Here is a 23,439-nt window from a genome sequence, read left to right as displayed (position 1 = left end):
TTGAGCTTGAGGAAGCGAAAGGAGAAGAAGGAGGATATGGCTGATAGACACTCTGGGATTCTGGACAGCAGAGAGGTGACGTCTGGGCCAGAGAGGTAGATCTGAGTGTCATCAGCATAAAGATGGTAGTGGAATCCGTGGGACTTTATGAGTTGCCCAGACCAAGTGTATAGATTGAGAAGAGTAGGGGTCCTAAAACAGAGCCTTGGGGGACTCCAACAGAGAGAGGGTGGGATGAGGAGGTGGTGTGGGAGTGGGAGACGCTGAATGTGCGGTTGGAAAGGTATGAGGAGATCCAGGATAGGGAAAGGCCTTTGATGCCAAAGGAGGAGAGGATCTGTAGTAGGAGGCAGTGGTCAACTGTGTCGAATGCAGAGGACATAGAAGCAGGAGTATAGAGTATTGTCCATTTGATTTGGCTGTAAGTAGGTCGTTAGTAATTTTGGTCAGGGCTGTCTCAGTGGAGTGATGGGGGCGGAAACCAGATTGTAGATTGTCAAAGAGCAAGTTAGATGATAGGTGGGAGGAAAGTTCAGCGTGGACGTGCAGCTCCAGGAGTTTGGAAGTGAATGGGAACAACGATATTGGGCAATAGCTGGACATAGCGGTTGGGTCAAGGGTTGGCTTTTTAGGGATAGGCGTGATTGTGGCGCTGCAGGGAGATAAGCCGCCACGCCCCCCCCACGCACCCCATCCTCGCCTTAGCATGAGATGAGACCCCCCCGCAGCCACTCACAGCGTCGCACTCGCTTGCCTGCTCGCTCTGTTCGCAGGACCTGTGATGAGGTCACAGGAGGGGAGGAGTCAGGGGGTCACATGATCAGGAGCCTTTGTCCAGACCCCCGATCATGTCACCCCTGACTCCGCCCCTCCTGTGACCTCATCACAGGTCCTGTGCGCTCAGCCTTGCCTCTACCGTCTGCAAGACTCTGCTTTGCTGTTGTCATGGTGCTGGTTGAGGTAAGTATGTGTGGGGTCAGGATTTACAGTGTGGATGTAGCAGAGCTGTGTGTGTATGAGATGTACGGAGCAGAGCCGTGTGTGTACGAGGTGTACGGAGCAGAGCCGCGTGTGTACGAGGTGTACGGAGCAGAGCCGCGTGTGTACGAAGCGGGGCCGTGTGTGTACGAGGTGTACGGAGCGGAGCCGCGTGTGTACGAGGTGTACGGAGCGGAGTCGCATGTGTACGAAGCGGGGCCGTGTGTGTACGAGGTGTACGGAGCGGAGCCGTGTGTGTACGAGGTGTACGGAGCGGAGCCGCGTGTGTACGAGGTGTACGGAGCGGGGCCGTGTGTGTACGAGGTGTACGGAGCGGAGCCGTGTGTGTACGAGGTGTACGGAGAGGAGCCGCGTGTGTACGAGGTGTACGGAGAGGAGCCGTGTGTGTACGAGGTGTACGGAGCGGGGCCGTGTGTGTACGAGGTGTACGGAGCGGAGCCGCGTGTGTACGAGGTTTACGGAGCGGGGCCGTGTGTGTACGAGGTGTACGGAGAGGAGCCGTGTGTGTACGAGGTGTACGGAGCGGGGCCGTGTGTGTACGAGGTGTACGGAGCGGGGCCGTGTGTGTACGAGGTGTACGGAGTGGAGCTGTGTGTGTACGAGGTGTACGGAGCGGGGCCGTGTGTGTACGAGGTGTACAGAGCGGAGCCGTGTGTGTACGAGGTGTACGGAGAGGAGCCGCGTGTGTACGAGGTGTACGGAGTGGAGCCGCGTGTGTACGAGGTGTACGGAGCGGGGCCGTGTGTGTACGAGGTGTACGGAGCGGGGCCGTGTGTGTACGAGGTGTATGGAGCGGAGCCGCGTGTGTACGAGGTGTACGGAGCGGAGCCGCGTGTGTACGAAGCGGGACCGTGTGTGTACGAGGTGTACGGAGCGGAGCCGCGTGTGTACGAGGTGTATGGAGCGGGGCCGTGTGTGTACGAGGTGTACGGAGAGGAGCCGTGTGTATGAGGTGTACGGAGCGGAGCCGTGTGTATGAGGTGTACGGAGAGGAGCCGTGTGTATGAGGTGTACGGAGCGGAGCCACGCGTGTACGGAGAGGAGCCGTGTGTACGAGGTGTACGGAGCGGAGCCGTGTGTGTGTACGAGGTGGAGCCGCGCATGTACGAGGTGGACAGAGTGGAGCCGTGTGTGTATGGAGTGGAGCCATATGTGTACGGGATGTACGGAGCGAAGCCAAGTGTGTACAAAGCATACAAAGCGGGCTTTTCCCACGGACACAGGAGTACACGGCGGAGCCCCGAGGAGCATTTTAAAACACACACATGACGTTCCACCTGAAGTGATGTGCTGGAAGCTGACCGGAAATGAGATAATTTCTTGAGGAGATTGTGACGGAACCAGGAATGCTTCAGATCCATCACCGTGTCCTCCTCCGACAGCGCAGACAGCAGGATCACCTTGGAATCGGGGATGCCGGCCTTGTGAGCGGATCATGATATGTCCTGCACCGGGAGGCTCAGGTGGGCACTACAATGGGAGCCGGGCTGCTATAGTATCTTTATAGAATCTTTCTTTATTTCTTTCTCTCTTTCTCTGTTCTTTCATTCTCTGTTCTGTCTTTCCCTCATTTTCTTTCTCTCTCTGTTCTTTCTTTCTCTCTCTAATCTTTCTTTTTTCTCTCTCTGTTCTTTCTTCCCCTCTTTCTTTCTTTTTCTTTCCCCTCTTTCTCTCTGTTCTTTCTTTCTTTTCTTTACTTCTTTCTTTCTCTCTCTGTTCTTTCTCTGTCTCTCTCTGTTCTTTCTTTCTTTCCCCTCTTTCTTTCTCCCTCTGTTCTTTCTCTGTCTCTCTCTGTTCTTTCTTTCTTTCCCCTCTTTCTTTCTCTCTCTGTTCTTTCTCTGTCTCTCACTGTTCTTTTTGTCTCTCACTGTTCTTTCTTTCCCCTTTCTTTCTAGCTCTCTCTGTTTTCTTTTTTCTCTCTCTCTCTGTTTTCTCTCTTCCTTAGTGCCAGTCAGTGTGCCCTTAATGCCAGCCACTGTGCCCTCAGTACCAGTCAGTGTGATCAGCAGTGCTAAATGGGTGCGATTAGGTGTGGACATGAGTGTGACTAGTTGTGAAATGGGTGTGGCTGGGAACTGAGAGTACAATGGAAATAAAGATACAATTGAATGCAGCCACAAGACAAAAATGGTGATACTCACTCATGAAAGCTGGCTGCCCGTTATGGCGGAACACATGAAGCCACACGTGAGTCAAACAATAGCATTCAATTGTATCTTTATTTCCATTGTACTCTCAGTTCCATTGTATTTTTTGATCGCACAGCACTTTTAGAGTGGCCACTTTCTGTTTAGTTTTATTTGTGTATCAGGAGATTAGTTCAGAGATATATGGGGGACACAGGTTATAGATGACCTTGTAGGTCAGTATTAGTAATTTGAACTGGATACACTGAGGGAATGGGAGCCAGTGAAGAGATTTGCAGAGGGGAGAAGCGGAGGAGTAGCGAGGACAGAGATTAATTAGTCGGGCGGCAGAGTTAAGGATGGACTGGAGAGGTGCGAGGGTGTTAGCAGGGAGACCACAGAAAAGGATGTTGCAGTAGTCGAGGCAGGAGATGATGAGGGCATGCACAAGCATTTTAGTAGATTGAGGGTTGAGGAAAGTACGGATTCTGGAAATATTTTTGAGCTGGAGGCGACAGGAGGTAGAAATAGCTTGGATGTGCAGCTTGAAGGACAGGGCAGAGTCAAAGATTACTCCGAGGCAGTGGACTTCCGACACTGGGGAAAGTGTGATGTCATTAATTGTTATAGCTAGGTCGGGTAAGGAAGATCTGTGAGATGGAGGAAAGATGATGAGTTCAGATTTGTCCACATTGAGCTTGAGGAAGCGAAAGGAGAAGAAGGAGGATATGGCTGATAGACACTCTGGGATTCTGGACAGCAGAGAGGTGACGTCTGGGCCAGAGAGGTAGATCTGAGTGTCATCAGCATAAAGATGGTAGTGGAATCCGTGGGACTTTATGAGTTGCCCAGACCAAGTGTATAGATTGAGAAGAGTAGGGGTCCTAAAACAGAGCCTTGGGGGACTCCAACAGAGAGAGGGTGGGATGAGGAGGTGGTGTGGGAGTGGGAGACGCTGAATGTGCGGTTGGAAAGGTATGAGGAGATCCAGGATAGGGAAAGGCCTTTGATGCCAAAGGAGGAGAGGATCTGTAGTAGGAGGCAGTGGTCAACTGTGTCGAATGCAGAGGACATAGAAGCAGGAGTATAGAGTATTGTCCATTTGATTTGGCTGTAAGTAGGTCGTTAGTAATTTTGGTCAGGGCTGTCTCAGTGGAGTGATGGGGGCGGAAACCAGATTGTAGATTGTCAAAGAGCAAGTTAGATGATAGGTGGGAGGAAAGTTCAGCGTGGACGTGCAGCTCCAGGAGTTTGGAAGTGAATGGGAACAACGATATTGGGCAATAGCTGGACATAGCGGTTGGGTCAAGGGTTGGCTTTTTAGGGATAGGCGTGATTGTGGCATGTTTGAAAGCAGAACGGAAGGTACCAGACGTTAGTGATAGGTTGAAGAGGTGGGTTAGGGATGGGATAAGTGTGGTGGTGAGGTTGGAGAGGAGGTGGGATGGGATGGGGTCGAGTGCACAGGTTGTGAGGTGCGATTTGGAGAAGAGACGATTAAGCTCCCCTTCAGTGATGTTGGAGAGTGAGGTTATGTTAAAGTCACAAAGGCTATTTTTAGAGGACATCAGGCGGCATTAATCTGCTTAAAGGGCCATTATTAAACGTGGGTCTCCTAAACTGTTATAGCCTATGCAGTGAGTAGATGGGCTGCCAAGAATTACGACGCACCCCAATACCCCTTTCACGAGATGTCAAGGAGGGTTTCCCTAAAAAATGTTGCATTTACTGCAAGGCCTGCCCTGCTACCAAGTCATATGTACCCCAATAACCCCCAATCCCCACCAAAACTGCTTTTTTTTCCTCACCTCCATAAAAAATATACTAATAAACAAGTAAAGCATCAAAAGTACACAAAACTGGTATCAATAAAAACATAATCTCACTGCACGAAAAACAAGCCCTAACTCAGTGCCAGGTCTAGCAAAATGGTGACACAAAGCAATATATATTTTTTCAATATTTTGCATTTTTTTTATCATTTAAATAGAAAAAAAAAAATCAATGTATGCTTGGAAGCGCTGTAATCGGACTGACGTGGACAATCATATTTACAGGTCATTCTTACCGCATGATGAACGTTATAAAAACAAAACCCCAAATAACGATTGCAGATTTGCATTATTGCACCACACTTGGATTTTTTCCCGTGTTTCAGTATATTATATCGTAAAATTAATGGATCAATTAAAAAGTACAACTTGTCCAGCAAAAACAAGCCCTCAAATGTCTACATTGATAAAAAAAATAAAAATGTTGTGGATCGTGAAAGAAGGGTATGGAAAAATGAAAGCGTAAAAAATTAAAAATTCCTTGGTCCTTAAAGAGTTTAGAAGGGGTTGTCCATGTAGAGGTTGTCCATGTCCATGTCCTGCTGGTGACCTGGCTGTGACATGCCTAGGAATCGGAGCTGTGAGCTCCGATCCTAGGCAGTTGCCATGGTCATCAGGGCCAGCAGTGATTGGTGTGATCGATGTGATCATTCGATCCCACCAAAGACAGGACACAGCAGCGGTGTGATCGCTCTGTGACCAGTCTGTCACCTGCCAGTGACCTGTCTGACTGCTCTGCAGGGGTCCTCACTCTAGCTGAGGATTCCTGCAGAGCGGTTACACAGCAAGAGCTCCTGTGCTGGGTATTGTGGTAGCAGCCTATAGCACCACAATCCCTGCTGAAGAAAGAAGACAGAAAAAGAAGAAAGAAAAAAGAAAAAAGAGACACTACAACTGTAAACGCTACCTGATTCCTAATTCCTGCCCAATCTATCTTCATCCCCCCAATCCCCCATCCCCCTTTTTACCCCCATCACCCCCCTTTGCGCCGCCTCCGCGCACACATTTAGCAGCCGCCGAGCATTGATTGGTTACGCAGTTCACCAATCAACACTCGTGCTCTCTTTTTTTCCTCAACCCCCTTTGTGCCAACTCCATACTCACATCCCACAGCCGCCAAACTTCGATAAGTGATGCAGTTCACTTATCAGAGCTTGTGCATGTCGTTTTCCTTTTTTTCACCACCACCTTGCACCACACCAGTATGCACACCCAGCAGCCGCCGAACTTTGATAAGTGACGCAGTTCACTTATCAGAGCTAGGGCCTACTGTTTTAGACTTTTCTTTTCACAGTTATATTTTTCTCCCCGTTTGCTTTCTTTCTTTTAGCTTTTTCTTTCCAGAATAGTTTGCACCAATCACTATCCACCCCCACACATACGCATAGTTATCAATAAAGTACACCCAAGCACCATATTCACAAAAAAAAGTCCCAATCGTCACGTTCATCCCAACAGTGCTATTCAGTGGAGGAGGAATATTCCTTCCTTGCCTCCGACACTGTCATCGAAGGAGAGGATCCCACATTTTTATACTTTTCCGATTCTTCGTCCTCATCCTCTTCCTCTTTCTCCTCATCTTCCTCCTCGGGTCCTGTGGAACCACCATGCAGACGCCCCAGGACAGAAGATGAGGCAACGCCTGCCATTTTTCCTTCCATGTTGCTTCTGCTCCTGTGAAACATCTGAAGGGTTAATAATCTTCTTGAATGTAGTTTTGAGTAGCTTGAGGGGTGCAGTTTTTAGAATGATGTCACTTTTGGGTATTTTCTGCAATATAGACCCCTTGAAGTGACTTCAAATGTGAGGTAGTCTCTAATAAAAATGGTTTTGTAAATTTTGTTGTAAAAATGAGAAATTGCTGGTCAACTTTTAACCCTTATAACTTCCAAAGAAAAAAAAAATTTGTTTACAAAATTGTGCTGATGTAAAGTAGACATGTGGGAAATGTTATTTAGTTACTATTTTGCCTGACATATTTTTTTGTTTTAAGGGCATAAAAATTCAAAGTTTGAAAATTGCAAAATTTTCACCATATTTCCATTTTTTTCATAAATAAACGCAAGTTATATCAAATAAATGTTACCACTAAAGTGAAGTACAATATGTCACGAGAAAAGCATTCCAGAGTTATTACCTCATAAAGGGAAAGTGGTCAGAATTGTAAAAATAGGCCCGGTCATTATCGTGCAAACCACCCTTGGGGGTTAAGGGGTTAAATAAAATGGAAACGTGTGTTTTGTTTTTTATTTAAAATAAAATACTTTATACTTGCTGTGTCTTTATTTACCATATAACTATAGGATTAGTAATGGATAGGTGTCATCATCTTCTCTCCATTACTAACTCTTGTGCAAGTGGGAGGAGCCGGGCAAAGCGGGCTGCTGTTTTTAGGATGGGGGGTCAATATCCATGTCCCCTTAACAGCCTGATAATACCAGCCCCCAGCTGTCTGCTTTAGCAAGGCTGGTTGTCAAAAATAGGGGAAAACCCCACGCCATTTTTTTTTACATTATTTAAATAATTTAAAAAAACAGCGTGGGACCCCTCTATTTTTGATAATCACTCTTGCTGAAGCTGATAGCTGAGGGTTGCAGCCTGCAGCTGTCAGTTTTGCCTGGCTGGTTACCAAAAATATAGGGGAACCCACACCATTTTTATATTTATTTTTTTATTTATAGTGCAGGCAACTGCTGAGGAATACTCCAATCAGTCACTGCCTGCTCTCACTTTTATTAGCGGCAGAGGTATATTAGCTGATGGGAGTAATAGTCCCATCAGCTGCCGCCTGCTGTCATTGTTATCTCTTGAATTTATAACTCCTCATTCTCCCCTGCTCATGCTGTTCGCTGGCTGAGCAGGGGAGAATGATGAGAACCGTCTTCAGGACCCGGCGCCGGGGAACAGCGCTAACTGTACCGCTGCTTCCTAGGAGTTGGTACGTGTGGTACTGATGCGGAACACCGGCAACACATGGTTGCCACACGTGTGCCACAAGTATTACACACACGGACACTGATATCTACATGAACTGGTTTTTCCGGTACCAGAAATATCAGGACGTGAGAAACAGGCCTGAGTCTTAGTTTTTAGGAGCCTCACACATTCCACAAATTTCACAAAGTAAGGACAGGTGAAGTTGGCCGTAGATTTTATCATCCGAGAGAATGGGGCCGATTATGCAAATTACAATCTGATCAAATTCTGATCAGAGTGTCAGCTTAGTATGAGCTGATTTTCATGGATGAGAGGATCGGCTCACACTGGGAGCAGAAGATAGAAAACGATATTTCTCCATTTTATGAGTCTGCGGAAATCAGACTGCACTCAAAAGTCCTCTGAATGCTGTCGAACATGCAGCAATTCTATGTTAGATAAATAGAATAGCAGCACATTGTGATAGTTTGCTACAATGTATCAGTGAAGAAGTAACATCTCATATGATATTTCCTAGAACAGATACAAAGATATCAATAAAAAAAACTTTAAAAATATTTTTTTCTTTCTGAATCCTGTAATCTGTAATGTGTTCTGAACACTATAATTTCTAGGTTGTGCTGCCATCTGCTGGTCCTCATTGATGTAAAATTCAGCATGGTCACTTAGTCACCACCTCCATCAGCGTCTTCTCCGCAAGGAGAAACCTTACTTCTTAGACCCTAGTCCAGAGCCTCTCACGTTGCCAAATCAGATCTCATACTTTGCACTGACGAGAGCCAACAGCTCGAAACACCGTGTCTGCAAATTGAGATTCTGATTTGGCTTGTATCCTAAGTCATACTACAAGACTCGTTAAAGGGTTGATTGTGACTTGTAGGATCGCTACTACCAATAGGTGGCGCTGTAGAGTAAAAGTCCTCTTTCTTTCTGAAGAGGCAATTTGCATATCATTTCACCATTTCATAGCATTTTAATTTTTTTTCAAGCATTTACACAGTTTTACTCAGTAAGGCTAGATTCACACTAATACAGTGTTCTCTACTGAGCACTACTATGTGGTTTTTGTCAGAATCATAAAATAAAAAAAAAATCTGCCAATAACCAAAATGGAGCCATTCACTTAAAGGGAATCTGTCAGGTCATACATGTTGCCCAAACTGTGGGAAACGTGTTTCTAGCTGTAAAATCACAGTCATGTATGTTTGTCTCTGAAACGCTGCAGCATTTCAGAGACAAACATGCTTTTATTCACCGCCCAGGACCAAGCCACGCTATAGACTAGTCGTACAGATGGGTCTCTGGTGGCTTCTTCCTGCCCACTGACAGTGATTAGCAAGCCTCTGCCTACATGCGCTTATAGGTTGTACCTCTGTTTACCTCTGATTTCATATAGAAGCAAACAGTTTTTCTACGAGATTCCATATACAGTCATGGCTGAAAGTATTGGCACACTTGAAATTGTTCCAGAAAATGATGTATTTCTCCCAGAAAATAATTGCAATTACACATATTTTGTTTTACACATGTTTATTTACTTTGTGTATATGTTGGAACAACACAAAAAGGAGAAACATGTCAAAATTGACATAATTTCACACAAAGCACCAGAAATGGGCCACATTGCTTGCACCTTTCCAAAATTATGGGTAAACACCTTTATTTCAAGCATGTGATGCTCATTCAAACTCACCTGTGGCAAGTAACAGGTGTGGGCAATATGAAAATCACACGTGAAACCAGATAAAAAGGGGAGAAGTGGACGAAATCTTTGCATTGTGTGTCTGTGTGTGTCACACTAAGCATGGAGACCAGAAAGAGATAAAAATAACTATCTGAGGACTTGGCAGCCAAAATTGTTGCGCAATATCAACAATCTCAAAGTTACTAGACAATTTCCAAAAGTCTTGATGTTCCATTGTCCACTGTGTGCAACATAATCAATAAGTTTACAATCCATGGCACTGTAACTAATCTTCCTGGATGGCAAAGAAAAATTGATGAAAGGTTGCAACAAAAGGTATTTCGGATGGAGGATAAGTCCTGGATGGCAAAGAAAAATTGAAGAAAAGGTTGCAACAAAAGATATTTCGGATGGAGGATAAGCAGCTCCAATCAAGTTCCAAAGAAATTCAAGCTGTCCTGCAGGCTCAGGATGCATCAGTGTCAGTGCGAACTATCCTTTGATATTTGAATGAAATGAAAAGCTATGGCAGAAGACCCTGGAGCATTGCTTTTGAGAGCAGGCAGCCTTCAAATATACAAACACTTGCGCCATGCACACAGTGAACAAGTCTGTAGGACAGTGTTCACACCACCAGAAGACTGAAAAACAGAAAAGCATAGTAAAACAAACATATAAAAATAATATGAACTCAAAGCAAAACCACATAAACAAGAATTTTTCAAAACTAGTATAATTAATAAATAGGTATTTTATTGAGGACACCAAACATGACACATTAAAAACCACAATACAAGACAAGATAATACTAAAAAAAGCAAGGGAGGCGGGTCAGCACACACATTCTTATAGAAACATATTTGCAAAGTCTATAATAAGATATTTATGAAAATATATTCCTTCTCCATTAATTTGTGGGTATAAAAGGAATGAAAAATAGGGGGAAATATATATAAGGTAAAGTGCAATGCATAAAAATAAATTATTTCCCAATATAAGGTGCTCTAAATTTAACCATTAACCACATAAAACTCACTGGAAATAAATAAATATTTCAAGTACTAACAAGGATTCATGTTGTGTGTGTCGTCACCGCCACCCCACACTCAAACGCGCGTTTCACATGTTGCTTCGTCAGGGAGTGATAAACGTATAAAAATACTCTGCTGTAAAAAAGTAACAGTAAACAGCAAGTCCTAGTAAAAACATAATAAAACAGGGTATTTGGTTGATACGTGTTTTGCAAAAAATGTATACTAAGCCGCTCTACCAAACGTCAAGGTATACCCATATCAGAGCAGTCCCTAACAGATGTATTTAAAAACCTGATCATTTGTATAGTACCTATATGAGCAGGATTCAGACATTTGTTTTACTGTGTTTTTCTGTGCTTCATCCTTCAAATATAAGAGACCTGGAGCAGTTTGCAAAAGAAGAGTGGTCAAAAATTCCAGTTGAGACGTATAAGAATCCTGTTGATGGTCAGGGCCGCCATCAGGGCATTACTAGCCTTACTGGTATAAGGGGCCCGGGAGCTGGAGGGGTCCGCGCACAGAGTTTTCATAAACCAGAGTGCTGTGTGTGTGGAGGGGAAGGAGTCACTGTGACAGACAGCTGGGAGAGGCAGCCAGTGCTGAGCAACAGGAGGGCGGAACTTTCCAACATCCAATCCGGGCTGAGCGCGTGCTTAGTGCAGTTACAGTATTCTCCCGTCACACAGGCACAGTGGGAGTCACTGAGCAGCAGGAGCAGCGCAGCCCTCAGCCCCCTGGTGAGTGTCTGAGGCTCTGAGCATGTGTTGTGTAAGTGTATGGACGGTGTCCTGTCAGGCTCTAGTCCAGTCCCTGTAGCAGACGCATCCACAGTGAGTCGGCTGTGTGCTCAGTGACAGCGTCAGTCATACTATCAGCAGCACAGCAGCCGCTCACCGAGGACGCTGCGATGTCCTGACCCCTGTCTGTATCAGCTATAGATCAAGATAACAGCAGAACTGAGCACCCTCTCCCCCTCACCTCCTACAGAGAAGCATAACACCTGCCTCCTGACAGGACACAGCCACCCCCTCTCAAGATTCCCTGCATTTACTCTCCAAACTTGTGTAAAAAAACTTCAGTCTTCAGAATGGAGCTATGGTGTCCTGTCAGGGGGCAGAAGGGGCACAGCAGCCTTATCCCTCTCTGTTCTCTGGAGGGGGCAGGGGGCCAAGACACTGCTCATCAGGATTTATAGCATCTCTCAGAGATGTTATGTAACCCAACCACACACACTATATATATAAATATATATATATATATATATATATATGTATCACAAACATAGTATACTTTAGGGTGTGTGCACACGTTGCGGATTCTGCTGCAGATCCGCAGCAGATTCTCCTGCGGTGTACAGTACCATTAAAGTCTCTCTAAAACATCAACATCTGACACGCTCTCACAAATCACTTAACCATCTGCTCACTCTTTCTATCCTCCTTCTCCTGGTCACAGGAGACATTGCTCCCAGCCCAGGTCCCCCATGTTATAGAAAGTCAAACCCCCCAACTGCTACACTCAGAAACCCCTCTAATCTTATTAATATTCCCTGCATGCCATCTGTCTCTCTTAATTGTGCCCTTTGGAATTCTCGATCAGTGTGTGACAAACTCTCCTTCATTCATGACTTTTTCCTTTCTAATTCTCTTAACCTTCTGGCTCTTACTGAAACCTGGATCCAGCAGTCAGACACTACCGCTGCTGCTGCTCTTTCATATGGTGGACTACACTTCTCTCATTCCCCAAGATCAGACAATAGAGCAGGTGGAGGCGCTGGTCTACTCCTATCACCAAAATGTACCTTTCAGGTTATCCCTCAACTACCCTCCCTTGTCTTCCCTTCTTTTGAGGTCCATGCCATCAGACTCTGCACCCCCTTCTCCATGCGAGTGGCGGTGTGTATCGTCCTCCCGGCCACTCCCATCAGTTCCTGGATCATTTTGCCACTTGGCTTCCACTTTTTCTCTCCTGTGACATCCCTACCCTCATCATGGGCGATTTCAACATCCCCATTGCTCTTCCCCTCTCCCCATCTGCTACTCACCTTTCATCTCTAACCTCCTCGTTGGCCTTTCGCAGCTTACTAATTCTCCAACGCATGAAGACGGAAACTCCCTCGACTTGGTCTTCTCTCGGCTTTGTGCAGTGTATAATTTTGCAAACTCCCCTCTCCCGCTCTCTGACCACAACCTTCTTTCATTCTCTATCAAGAACTGCCAGGCTGCTCAGGTCACCCCCACTTTCCATACTTATAGAAACATACAGGCCTTTAACACCCAGAAACTTATGAAGAACTTGTAGTCTTCATTGGCCCCTATCTCCTCCCTCTCATGTCCTGATTCTGCATTGAAGCATTACAATGAAACACTTCAAAGTGCCCTGGATGAATTTGCACCTCCTATAAATAGAACACCACAACACAGATGGCAACAACCCTGGCACACCCTGCAAACACGTTTCCTGCAGCGGTGCTCCAGGTGCGCCGAACATCTGTGGAGAAAATCCAATCTACATGAAGATTTCATCCATTATAAGGTTATGCTTAGAACATACAACACTGCCCTTCACCTCTCAAAACAAACCTATTTCAACACCCTCATCACCTCACTGTCCAATAACCCTAAACGTCTCTTTGACACTTTTCATTCTCCACTCAACCAAAGAGTACAGGCCTCAACCACAGAGCTTCGAATTGACGATCTGGCCAATTACATCAAAGGAAAAATTGACCAGATCCAACAGGAAATTATCTTCCAATCACCTCATACCTTGCACTGTCCTCCCTCCCCCACTGCATCTAGCTCACACTCTGATTTTGAACCAGTCACAGAAGAAGAAGTAAGCAGGCTCCTTGCATCTTCTCGCCCAACCACTTGCACCAGTGACCCAGTTCCGTCACATCTCCTCCAGTCCCTTTCCCCTGCTGTCACCCCTCACCTAACTAAAATATTTAACCTCTCTCTCTCTTCTGGTATCTTTCCCTCCTCATTTAAGCATGCCATCATACATCCACTACTTAAAAAACCATCCCTCGACCAAAACTGTGCCGCTAACTATAGACCTGTCTCTAATCTTCCCTTCATCTCTAAACTCCTGGAACGCCTGGTCCACTCCCGTCTTATCCACTATCACTTCGATAACTCTCTTCTCGACCCTCTCCAATCCGGTTTCCGCTCTTTACACTCTACTGAAACTGCCCTCACTAAAGTTTCTAATGATCTAGTAACAGCTAAATCGAATGGTCATTACTCCATGCTAATTCTCTTGGATGTCTCTGCAGCATTCGACACTGTGGATCATCAGCTCCTCCTCACTATGCTCCATTCCATTGGCTTCAAGGACACCATTCTCTCCTGGTTCTCCTCCTATCTCTCTGACTGCTCCTTTACTGTATCTTTTGCTGGCTCCTCCTCCTCTCATCTTCCCTTCACTGTTGGGGTTCCTTAAGGATTGGTTCTAGGCCCCCTCCTTTTCTCCTTGTACACTGCCCCTATTGGTCAAACAATCAGTAGATTTGGTTTCCAGTACCATCTCTATGCTGATGACACCCAATTATACGCTTCTTCTCCTGACATCCCACCAGCCTTTCTAGAAAACACTGGCGATTGTCTAAACGCTGTGTCTAACATTATGTCCTCACTATATCTGAAACTGAACCTGTCAAAGACTGAAGTCCTTGTGTTTCCTCCCGCTACTAATGTACCTATACCCGACTTTGCCATTTCCGTGTGTGGTTCCACTATAACTCCCCAGCAACATGCCCGCTGTCTTGGGGTCATACATGACTCCGAGCTTTCCTTTGCCCCCCACATCTGATCACTGGCTCACTCTTGTTATCTGCACATCATAACTCTCTTCTAATCGGTCTCCCTCTTACCAAACTCTCCCCCCTCCAATCAGTCTTGAATGCTGCAGCACAGGATCATATTCCTCACCAATCATTACACCGATGCCTCTACCTTGTGCCAGTCCTTACACTTGTTACGCATCAATACGATTAGTCCCCAATCCCCACAATTTTAAGCGTGCCCTGAAAACGCATTTATTGAGACTGGCCTCAACACATTAACCTAATCTATCCCTGTGTGGCACAGCCAAAAGTTTTACCATAACCAGGTTCCCCGCATCATATTCCTACATGCTTTATGCATCCATTAGCCCTCTGTGTCTGTACTGTTACACACTTAACATTATGGCTGGTCCATACAATCAGGGCAATTGTTACCACCCACCTTTCATGTCTACCTTTTTCCTCATAGATTGTAAGCTTGCGAGCAGGGCCCTCATTCTTCTTGGCATCTGTTATGATCTATGTGATTATTGTTATGCTGTAATGTCTATCGTCTGTACATGTCCCCTCTGAAATGTAAAGTGCTGCGGAATATGTCGGCGCTATAGAAATAAAATTTATTATTATTATTATTAAAACCAAAAACACTGTGCACATGCTACGAATATTTCCACGTGGATTTTCTATGGATTTGAATCCGCAGCATGTCAATTCTTTGTGCGGATCTGCAGCAGTTTTACACTTCTTCCATTATAGGAATCCGCAGGTGTAAAAACGCGGATTTTCTGTGGATTTGAATCCGCAGCATGTCAATTCTTTGTGCGGATCCGCAGCAGTTTTAGACTATGTGCCCACGTAGCGTTTTAAACCGGACACTCAAAACCGGACTCCTTCCCAGAAAACGCATGTTTTTTCCAGCGCAATTTTACTGCGATTATGTTCGTGTTTTTGCCGCGATTTTCGCGTGCGGAATTCAAGCACTTTCCAAGCGATTTGAAGCATCGCTTGGAAAGTGATTGACAGGTTGGTCACATTCGTCAAACATAGTGTTTGACAAGTGTGAGCAGCTTTTTACTATTGAGGCTGCCTATGCGGCATCAATAGTAAAAGATAGAATGTTAAAAATAATAAAAAAATAAAAAATCGGGGTATATTTACCTTCCGACGTCCCGCGCAGCCTCAGCGACGCTCCCGTTCCCAGCGATGCCTTGCGAGACCTGTGATGACGTTGGTCTCGCGTTGCTATAGCGAATTCATGAGACCGCTAGAGTAAAGCGAGACTACGTCATCACAGGTCCTTGCCACAAGGCATTACTGGGAACGCTGAGGCCCGGGAAGGCTGCGTGTGATGCCGGAAGGTAAATATACCCCGATTTTTTATTTTTTATTCTTTTTGTTACAGGGGTATGGTACCCAGGGCCTGGAGGACAGTCTCCTCTCATCCGCACATGAGGCACTTAACTTTGCGCATGGTGGGCATAGCCACATGTGGGAAGTAAGCAGTTCTCATGCATTCCTATGGGTGTGGAATCGCAGCAATGCTTTGCGATTCCGCAAAAAGAATGAGCATGCTGCGCTTTTTTCTGTGATGCGATTCTGCCACAGCATTAGCACAGCATGTGCGGAATGCCATAGGAATGCATGGGGTGCGTTCTGTACGAGTTTTTTAAATGTTTTCGCAGCGTTTTCACGCCGAAAATCGCTGCAAAAACGCTTAAAAATCGCATCGTGGGCACACAGCCTTACACCTCTTCCATTATACAAATCCGCAGGTGTAAAAACGGAGAGGAAATCCGCACAAAATCTGCAGAAAATCTGCAGGTAAAACGCAGGTCATTTTACTTGCGGATTCAGCCAAATTTGCATTGAAAAATCCGCAGCAGAATCCACAACATGTGCACATACCCTAAAAGTATGCAAAAATTCCACAGTATTACAGAAAAGTAACTGAGGCTATACTCCAGCATGAAAGGCTAATGAGAGAAGATCTGCAGGGGGAATGAAGGGTCTTAGGCTATGTGCACACGTTTACCAACAGAAAACTACGATCATGAAGTCCAAAATTAGTATGAAAAAATTCATTAAAAAATCCTTTATTTATATGAAAGCATACAGGTGAGGTTAAAACACCACATTGTGTAAACAGCAAGACAAACTAGCGACGCTGACACGTCACACTGACACCTCATCCATATAATGTATTATAGGAAAAATAGCTTGACATAGATAATCTCCCCTGCATCTATCTCTGTATCATAGATCATAATGGTAACCCAAATTACTTATCAAGAACATGTGCCAAGGGATTAATAAAAGTGAGCATCCACTAGCACATGAAAGGTTACCTGCACCAGAGGACACTCACATAGCAATAACAACTAAATGATAAGAGACGGTCATACCTAATTAAGTGAATAACAACAGGGGGCAGGAGGCGACAGCGATCAGTGTCCAAGCGTCTCCCCGACGCACGTTTCGGAGCACCTGCTCCTTCTTCAGGGGGCGGATTCTCCCGTGGATCCGCAGCGTTTTTGGCCCTGCGGGTCAGCAGCAGATTCTGCTGCGTTGTACAGTAGCATTAAAGTCAATGGGATTTGAAAACCGCTGTGCACATGCAGCGGAAAAATCCACGCGGATTAGCTGTGGGTTCATTTCCACAGCATGTCAATTCTTTGGGCAGTTCTGCAGCATTTCTGCACCCATTGACTTGCATTGATCCGCAGCAAAACCGCAGTTCTCAAAAAGATCTGCGGCTTTACTGTGGATGAAACGCTGCAGATCGGGAGGGGGGGAGAATGGGGGCGGAGTGTGGGCGGTGAGTGTGTACATGTATGGTGTGTGGGCGGTGACTGGGCGTGTATGTCTGCGGGGCTCATCTGGGTGTCGGGGGGCCTGTGCGGGGCCTGTGCGATGGTCATCGGGCTGTCAGGGGTCCGTGCAGAGCTGTGGGGGGGCTGCGGGGCATCGGTCTGTCCGGCGGGGAGGGGTGCGGCGCTGTGTATGTATGTATGCATGTATGTGTGTGTGTGTGTGTGTGTAGGCAGGCATAGTCCTATGGGACTACAAGTCCCATCCGGTGATGCCTGCTACCCTGACAGTGATTGACACATTAGCCAATGATGGGATAGTAGTAGTCCCATCACCCGGCTAATGTGTTGAATGTAAAAAAAAACCAAAAAAACAAAACAACAACATACAGCATATAACATGCAAAACATACATATAACATACAGAACATACAATATATAACACACAGACCATACATATAACATACAGAACAAACAACATATAAGATACAGAACATACAACATACAGAACATACATATAACATACAGAACATACAATATATAACACACAGACCATACATATAACATACAGAACAAACAACATATAAGATACAGAACATACAACATACAGAACATATAACATACAGAACATACATATAAGATACAGAACATACAACATACAGAACATACATATAACATACAGAACATACATATAAGATACAGAACATATAACATACAGAACATACATATAACATATAGAACATACAACATATAAGATACAGAACATACAACATACAGAACATATAACAAACAGAACATACAACATACAGAACATACAACATATAACATACAGAACATACATATAACATACAGAATATACAACATACAGAACATACATGTAACATACAGAACATATAACATACAACACATAACACATAGAGTACGTACTCACCGCACACACCTTGGTCCCCGAAGCCATCGATCTCCTGCAATAAATATAAAATAATAAACCAACCTATATTTACCTCTCCGTCGTAGTCCAATTAATATCGAGGGTCCCACGACAATCTCCCGTGGAGAACAGCCGCATCAGCTGATGCGACCGCTCTCCAGGGGCTTCAGCACTGAAATGACAGGCGGAGGTAATCCTCCACGATGTATATCCCTCCGCCGGGAAAGAAGTCCTGTAACCCTAACCCTAGCCCTAACCCTAGCCGTAACCCTAGCCCTAACCCTAATCCTAGCCCTAACCCTAACCCTAGCCCTAACACTAACCCTAGCCCTAACTCTATCTATACATCTATCCATCTATCTATCCTTCTATCTATGTATCCTTCCATCCATCTATTCTTCCATCCATCTATTCTTCCATCCATCTGTCCTTCCATCTATCTATCCTTCCATCCATCTATCCTTCCATCCATCTATCCTTCCATCCATCTATCCTTCATCCATCTATCCTTCCATCCATCTATTCTTCCATCCACCTATTCTTCCTTCCATCCATCTATCCTTCCATCCATCTATCCTTCCATCCATCCATCCTTCCATCCATCCATCCCTCCATCTATCTATCCTTCCTGTTGGTTCTCGATATTGTTTTAATGATTTTATTCCTTATAGATCTGGACAGTGGAACAGGGGACCACCCCGACGTAAAAGGAGAGGGGGCAAGCGCCACCACCGGAGCCAGAAGAAAATTAGAAAAGAACAGATTACAGCCACAGAGACATGCCACCCTGAAGAAAAAGGACTAGATCTTGTAGTCAACATATCCACTAAGGTATTGACTGAACCTCAGATTTCAATATTAAGCAAGGGCTTGTCATATAGCCCATGTTCACACATTGATTGGTTTGGACTCCAATTGGACTTGGAACGTTTCTTTAGAAATATTAAACTTAAAGAATGGTTTTATGGTAAAAGTGATATGTTAAAAATGAGGACTAGTGAATTTGATTTACACCAAGTAGATTTAAGAAAGAAGGGTGATTTTTTTCCTCCCAGCAATTCGGCTGTTATTGAAGCCTTTGAGAAGGCAGTCAGGGGTGATGTGGAAAAATTGAGAAGTTCCATGACAGGGGGTTTCAAACATCCAAATGTTACAAGGGATGAATACAAGGCATTGCAGGAACTTGTCCATGACGACTACATAGTCATCAAACCCGCTGACAAGGGGGGTGCGGTCGTCGTCATGGACAAGGTTATTTATTTGAATGAAATAAGGAGACAGCTTTTGGATGATGAGGTATACTTAATAATGGATAGTGATCCAAAATTTTAAATAATGAAGGAAATAGGAGAATGTTTACAAGAGGCTTTGGACTCCCATATAATTGATCAGGATTTGTTTGACTATTTGTTAGTTAAAAACCCTCGTACTCCTGTATTATACACGATTCCAAAAATCCACAAAACACTAATAAATCCACCGGGTCGACCGATAGTATCAGGGGTCGACTCGTTGTTCAGTAAAATGGGGATATTTTTGGATAAAATATTAAACCCAATTGCAAGGAGTTGTAAATCATACATATTAGATACGACGGATTTTTAAAAAAAACTGGAAACAATTAAATTACATGGGGAAGTGATATTGGTGTCTTTTGATGTCGTATCACTTTATACTTCAATATATCATAGATAAGGTCTTAATTCAGTTGATGAAATGTTGAAACAGGCTGGTTATACTGAGGAGGGAAAAAGTTTTTTGTTAAAAATGTTGGAAATAATTTTGACCCGAAATTATTTTTTATTTGGTGATGTTTTTTTATAATCAAAGACGAGGCACAGCAATGGGGCCAATTTGGCCTCTGCTTATGCCAACATTGTCATGGGGGTCCTGGAGGAGAGATTCGTATATGTGTCTCCCCACTTTCAACATACGTTGGTGTGGTGGAGATACATTGACGATGTATTCCTCCTTTGGACCGGTACAGAGGATGCATTAGATGAGTTCTATCGGTTCTTAAACACGATTGATGAAACAATCAAGTTCACTTTGGTTTCTTCGAAAACACAGTTGCAATTTTTGGATGTATTAATAAAACAAATGGGAGGTGAATTGGTCACTACATTGTTTGTTAAGTAAACGGAAAAAAATTATCTATTGGTATATGACAGTCAACACCAACGTAGTATGATAAGATCAATACCACTTAATCAACTATTGAGAGTGAGGAGGATTGTTAAAAAGGATGATGAGGTTGATACAGTCATGAACAACATGATTAAAAAATGTATGAATAGGGAGTATCCTCAAAGCATACTAGAGAATGCAAAAAAGAAAATATTGTTAAAAGACAGGAAAAAATTGATTGGGGACAAGCCAGATACTAACAGGAAAAGAGGTTTAAAAAGAATCCCAATTGTAACTACATATAATGAAGAAAGTAAAGAGATATCTACTATAATAAAAAAAACATTGAGGTATGTTGGGCAAGTGTTTACCACACGTTGAAGAATTAACTGTACCACCATTATTTGCTTATAAGAGGAATAGGAATATTGGAGATTTTTTAGTAAGATCTGATATTGGATCCTTGAAAATAAACCTACAAGTTACATTAACGGGTGACAAAAGAACATGTTTGCCATGTGTGAATTGTTCACTAATGTTAAAGGGCTCCACTTTCCAACATCATGAAACTTCTAAAATGTACAAAATAAATCAATTTCTAACATGTAACTCAGACCATGTAATATATCTTTTGGAATGCCCCTGTAAATTGTGGTATGTTGGGGAAACGACATGGGATTTTAAGACCAGAATAAACCAGCATCGGTATACGATTAGAAAGAAGAAACTCGATTTGCCGGTCCCGAAACACTTTGTTGAGTGTAACCACCCTGAGAGGGACTTGAAATTTAGGATAATTGATATGGTACCTATACAGAGAAGGGGTGGTGATAGGGAACTCATACGTAAGAGAAAGGAATTAAAGTGGATTTATGAGCTGAATACATTGACCGAAAGGGTTAAATGCTGAATTTAAACTACATACTGTTATGTGAAAGAGTTCCTCAGGATATGCTGTATTGGAGACCCATGGATGTATAGGGAATAATTTATAATTTATTTTTTATGATTATTCCTGATTTTAATCTTATTTCCTTTTTTAGACATATCACTATTGGCAACAGTGTCACAATTACCCTGGTGAGGATATTAAGATCATGGAGGACGAATGGATCTTTTTTTTTTTTTTTTTTTAAAAACTTCTTTATGAAAAACAAATTCTGTGAAGTGAATTTTTGACTAAAAGGTTTTTTCTAAGAATATGTTTTTTATATTGGTTCTGTGATGAGGCCAGCCGAGGATATATTCATCTGCTGATCTGTGGATTATTATAGCTGCAGGGAGAATTGATATATTGCCCTTTAGTTCCTGGGGTTTATCGGGTGGCTTGATGAGGGTCAGACGGTCACGTGAGTGGCTATTTGGATAAACCGGAGGCAACCTGGGAAAGGTGTTGTCCGGGGTTCCAGGGCATATTAATAATATTATTAAAATCCCTTTATAATATGATTATGAGAGCGGCTATATGGATTTCCTGGTATATATAAAAAGATATTTTGAAAAATAACAGCACTTTAAAATATGAGCAGTTATATTATGTTATAATGTGCTATAAGAGTAACATGATAAGGGTGCTGTAGGATTTGAACAAAACGCTGGATTTAATATGTAATATTGATAATAAATGAGTAATAGTGTTTTTTGACCTTCTGCCACATACAATATGGCGTCTTTGAGGTGATGAAAACACCAGAGCGCCTGTGCAGAGAAGAAAATGACATACATGCCTCCCTATTGGCTGGCTGGACATGACAGAGCTGATGACTCATAGCGCATGCGCAGTAGAGCTACAGGAACGCCAGCTATAGCGTTCATAGCATTCATGGCGTCCTCCATGTGGTGGTAAGTAAACCAAAGGGATTATATGAGACACTGTATGTATGATTAATATGAGCACTATTGAGAAGGACTCTGATGTATAATATAAAGATGGTAATAAGCACCTGGCACTTTCTTGCACTATTTGCACATGTGGATCCTATTGACTATAATGAAAAAAGTTGTATGCACTCTGAAATAATTTTTGTTCTGTAAAATGATTGATACTATAAAGAGATTGTTATATGGTCTATAAAATGACACTTGTTGCAACACCCACTGCTTGAGAGAGGCTCAGCTGAGCCGAAACGTTGCCTTGATATGTGGGCAGAATAAAACTCACCAGCTATTATGGATTGCTGCCTTTATTTGGATTGAATATCTATCCTTCCATCTATCTATCTATCTATCTATCTATCTATCTATCTATCTATCTATGTGTGTGTAATGGAGTGTGGGTTGGACCAATGCAAATGAGGAGGTTGAACAGAAATGACATCACAAATCTTTTTTTTTGTTAAATAACATATCTTTTTTAGCTTACAAAAATGCATACAAATCCGCAGGAAAAACCGCTCTGAAAAACCGCATCAAATCCACGACAAAAAAGCATCAAAACCGCGGCAAAACCGCATCAAAAATGCACATGCGGTTTCTGCCAAGAGCTGCGTTTTTTGTGAAGAAAAATCCGGGGGAGAATCCGCAACGTGTACACATACCCTTAGTCCTCACTCAGACGAGCGTATAACACGGGTGAGAGCTATGTAATGTTTTATTGCATAACACTCGGCACAGTGTTATACTATGGAGCATCGCAGATCTTTTCTACCGACCGAATTCATCTGGGGAAAAATAATCTGCAGCACGCCTCACTACATCTGTAAGGAGAAGGACATACTGCCCATGTTCCCCTTTGAAGGCATGTGAATGGTTGTAATGTGTAATGGGTACAATGACATGTGTTAATGGTATTGGTATGGTGTTCTGTCCAACAGTAGGGAGAGTTTGAGTTAATGATTGGGGCTAGCCCAGAGTGGCAGGGACTATGGTGAAGATACAGGGACAGTTTTCGGTCAAGACTTTAGACAGGGCCCAGACCTAAAGTCTATACAGTAAACAGTGATGCATGACATGGGTGTCCCAAAGTGAGAAGAGACCAAGACGGTGATTAGCGTGAACTGGAGTAAAGAGAAAAGGAAACCTGACAGGAGAATGAAGTGAATTATCTGAGACTGGCTCTCGGGGAGGACATCTAGCGGTACGGCCAAAAGCTTACAACTCGGAGAGATAATGGGACAAGAAGGGACAGAGAATATGAGACAAAGAGAGTGGCCCAGGTGAGAGTTGCAAGGCG

The 23,439-nt window shown here is 43.8% G+C and overlaps 1 long non-coding RNA gene across 1 annotated transcript; it reads left to right on the top strand.

The window, feature by feature from the left end:
* Positions 1–11,264: 11,264 nt before the first annotated feature.
* LOC141091389 (uncharacterized) lies at positions 11,265–22,437 on the top strand. The gene is made up of 3 exons (XR_012232497.1): positions 11,265–11,349; positions 18,812–18,971; positions 21,311–22,437. It is a non-coding gene; the product is annotated as an uncharacterized lncRNA (long non-coding RNA).
* Positions 22,438–23,439: the final 1,002 nt, after the last annotated feature.

The sequence above is a fragment of the Dendrobates tinctorius genome, unplaced genomic scaffold (assembly GCF_039654945.1).
Source record: "Dendrobates tinctorius isolate UK_male_01 unplaced genomic scaffold, ASM3965494v1 ptg000051l, whole genome shotgun sequence".
NCBI lineage: Eukaryota > Metazoa > Chordata > Amphibia > Anura > Dendrobatidae > Dendrobates > Dendrobates tinctorius.
Note: the sequence above shows the minus strand (reverse complement) of the source record. Positions and strands in the feature narration are given on the sequence as shown.